The sequence below is a fragment of the Dromiciops gliroides genome, chromosome 3, assembly GCF_019393635.1.
Source record: "Dromiciops gliroides isolate mDroGli1 chromosome 3, mDroGli1.pri, whole genome shotgun sequence".
Classification (NCBI taxonomy): domain Eukaryota; kingdom Metazoa; phylum Chordata; class Mammalia; order Microbiotheria; family Microbiotheriidae; genus Dromiciops; species Dromiciops gliroides.
The window spans coordinates 586328070-586332190 of record NC_057863.1 but is presented as its reverse complement, the minus strand read 5'-3'; the positions used below and the strand labels follow the sequence as shown (position 1 = coordinate 586332190).

At 34.5% G+C, this 4121-nt stretch overlaps 1 pseudogene; it reads left to right on the top strand.

Moving 5' to 3' along the window:
- The first annotated feature begins 2614 nt into the window (after positions 1-2614).
- On the top strand, positions 2615-3610 carry LOC122748106 (annotated as a pseudogene).
- The last annotated feature ends 511 nt before the right edge of the window (positions 3611-4121 follow it).

The following is a 4121-nucleotide window of genomic DNA, read 5'->3' as shown; positions in this document are numbered from 1 at the left end:
TGTGTGACTGCTGGGTTGGGCTCCACTCCCACCCCAGTACAGAAAACCTTTCCTGCCAACTTTCTAAGCTGTCTTTGACTGGAAAATGATATTACCCTATCCCTTTGTGGGATCTGCTGCTCCAGGAATTGTCTTATGACATTATTTGGAGGTTTTTGGACCAAACACTTCTTTCTACTGTATAACATTCATTTATCATGGTGTACTGGCTCCATTAGGCCAACAAGCAGTAAAATAGCTTCTTTCAGGTTTGTTTGGTTTTTTTTTTAGTGTTCATAACCAGCAATATCATGAAAGCAAACAGAGGACTAAATTCAAGAAGCTAGAAGAAAGTTATAGCTTTAAAATACCTGATGATGAACATTGTCTCCAAGGTTCAATGGAAAACCATGAAAATAGTATTGACATTTTTTCAGAGCCCATTTATATTGTCTTACAAATCAAACACCGTTTTCCTTGGATACTGGCTACCCTCACTTTGTGCTTTCTTCCTAATTTATAATTTAATAATAATTAATAAATACTTATTAAAGCCACTCTCTGAATGACATGATCCCCATTAGAAGACTAATTTTCATAGAAAATGTAAATAATCAGGTTAGAAAAGAGATATTGAACAAACAACAAATGAATTCACAAGTTATAGTATTGCATATATGCCAACATCAGATAGAATTTACTTTTAAGTCTAACAAAAACTCAAAGTAAAAGCAATTACAATATTAGACAAATGTTTATAATAATTAGAAATTCTTACAATAATTTTCAACAATTAGAGGAGATGAAACCCTTCCAATTTCTTTCTGGGTACAAATTTGGTTTTTATACAAAAACAAGAGAGAGAAAACAGAGAAGGAAAAATGCAAAGCAATAACTCTAATGAAAACTGACACAAAATATTAATTCAAAATGACCAAATAGGCTACTGCAATGTTCTAGATTATATACTATGACCAGTTTATGTTTATACCAGGAATACAAGTGCTGATTAAATGTCATGGAAATTTTTTTAAATCATAAGAAGAAAAAAATAAGAATTCATGTTATTTTTAAAAATAAAATATGCCCCAACAAAAAAACAACAAAAAATAAAATAAAATAAAATATGATTGTAAATGTTGATGCTAAAAGTACATCTAAAATATAGCAGTAATATCTATTTAAAAATTTTTAAATCATTGAAAATATACTTTTCCTCAGTATGGTGAAAATCACGTATCTAAAGTCAAGAGAAAACACAAAATGTTGCATATAAAATTTAGAGACCTTTTTAAAAAAAACTGGGGTAGATGGGATGTCTATCATCACTATCACTCTTTAACACAATGCTACAAATGCCAGCCATTGTAATAAGATGAGAAATACAGAATTGAAAAAAATAAGCTCAATGCAAAAAATGATTAAAATATCATTTTATAGATGATATTTTAAGATACCATAAGGAATCAACAAAATTGATTTAAACAATTGATAAATAGATTTAACAAGTGGATACAAAATAATTTTACAAAAATCATTAGTATTCCTGCATATTATGAACACAGTCTCTTAGAGAAATATTTTTCTAAATGAAATGGAAAAAGAGAAGGAAAATCTATCAACCCTTTGGATCAAGCTGTCTTATAAAGAATTAATACTGCAAACAATAAATTTAGCTTTAGGCATGAGGTCAGAGGAGAGAGAAAGAGGAAAAGGGAGAGAGAAGAGGGGATAGAAAGAGAGACAGAGAGAGAGGGCCAGGGACAAAGACAGTGAGAGAGAGACAGAAAGAGAGAGAGAGTGAGAGCAAGAGGGAGAGAGAGAGATTGAGCAAGAGAGAGACAGGGTGAGCAAGAGAGAGAGAGATGGGAATGCAAATATTAGATTCTTCATATCTCTATCACCTGAAGAAAAATGTAACAAAATATAGTATTACTGAGCAAATAATTCTAGTGACCACTGTAATGCTCAAAGACATAAAACTAAACCCTATTAGGTATAAAACTGTGAAACCTAATATGTGATAGGTTTAGTTTTCATGACATCACAGCTGCAACCAATTACAGATATCTACTAGGTATTTGTTCCTAAGTAATAGGCCCAGCTAGGTACTAAGGTATCTACTACTACATTATACAATTTACATAATTTAACTATTTCACCAAAAAAGGACTTAACCTAAATGTTTCAAAGAAAAATCTTCTAGAAATAAAGGGCAAAAAAGACATTGGGGGCAGCTATATGGCACATTGGATAAAGCACTGGCCCTGGATTCAGGAGGACCTGAGTTCAAATCCGGAACTTACTAGCTGTGTGGCCCTGAGTAAGTCAGTTAGCCCTCATTGCCCTGCCAAAAAAAAACCCAACAAAAAAAAACTGGAAGGGGTCTTTGAATTCACTCCCTTCTTTAAAAAAAAAGACATCAGAAGCTTTCTAATCAATGCCATTCTCTCAATGTTCTATCAGGCAGTACAAAAAGAGATATTCCCATCAGAGTGGTACCAGACAGGTGACTTATATTGGACAAGTGAAACATCTCACTCATCTCAGGAAATATCTTCTACTCCTTATAATTCTGAACAAGCAAGGATCCACTGGTTTTGACAACTATTTACCTCCCACCAACAAAAAGAAAATGACTTCTGATAACATACTATTTGGGCTCCTTTTTCTGTTTCAGACTGGATTTGGGGCCCTTGGGAACTCCTTCCTCTTAGGCCTTTATACCATCACTTTCTTCACTGGACCAAGGTTGAGGCTTATAGACATGATTCTCTACCACTTGGCCCTTGTCAATGACTTGGTACTTCTGTCCAAAGGAATTCCTCAGACAATGGCTGCTTTTGGGCTCAACAATTTCCTGGATGATGTGGGATGTAAATTTGTGTTTTACATTCACCAAGTGGCCCGAGGCCTTTCTCTTTGCACCACCTGCCTCTTGAGTAGCTTTCAAGCCATAACTTTAAGTACTAGAAGTTCTACATGGGCAGGCCTCAAAGCTAGAGCCCTAAAGTACATTGTCCCATTTTGTTTCTTGTGCTGGACTTTTCATCTGGTGGCATATTACCTTACTCTGTTATATGTCAAAGGGCCAAAGAGAAGCAAAAACATCACTGAAAATAATTATTTCATTTATTGTTCAACTACAACTGATGTTTTATTTAATTTTGTGCTATATATATTCATAATATTCCTTCCTGATGTTTTATGTGTAGCAATCATGGTTGGGACCAGTGGATATATTGTTTTTGCCTTGAACAAACACCACCAGAGAGTCAAGTAAATCCATGGTAACAATCTCACACCTACTAGCTCCCCTGAGACTAGAGCTACCCAAAGTATACTACTGTTGGTCACTCTGTTTGTATCTTTTTACTCACTGAATTCTATTTTATCATTTCATATACAATTAGGGAAATCAACTTCTTGCCTGATTCACATCTCTGCCTTCTTAGCTGCCTGCTTTCCAACTTGTAGCCCTTTTGTTCTTATTATCAGTGATTCTCAAGTCCCTAAGTACTTCTTGTCTCTGTGGGGAAGGACAAAGTTTCCAGTTTAGCAAAATACTGATAAAATATAGTTAGGTAATACAGTAGATAAAGTTTTGAACCTTGAAGACAAGAAGACCTGAGTACAACTTCTGTCTCAGATACTTATTAGATATTTAAGGTTGATACTTTGCCTCAGTATCATCATTTGTATACTGGGGATAATAATAATACCTATCTTCCATGGTTTTTGTCAAGACCACAAAAGGTAATAATTTAAAAGACTTTAAGAAACTTAAAATGCTGTATAAATATTAAGTATTATTATTGTTGTTGTTATTGTTAATCATGTTCACTTCTCACCTCTTAGCAAAAGGGAATCTTGAGGAAATTATTAATCTGAAGTAGGAAAGTGAGCCCCAGATATGAGCTCAACTTCATTGCTTGTGACAACTTGACATCTTGTGGTGCCAATGGTGATGGATTCATCAAATGGAGCAAATTCAGGGACCTCAGTAGTTCCTTCCATCTGTGATTTCTATCATTTCCCAAAACAGCACTCACTCCCTCAGTCCCCAACACCAGTTTATCAATCTGACATCACACAAGAGAAAGTACTCTGTTCAACCATTAAGACAGTTCCTATATTATCTG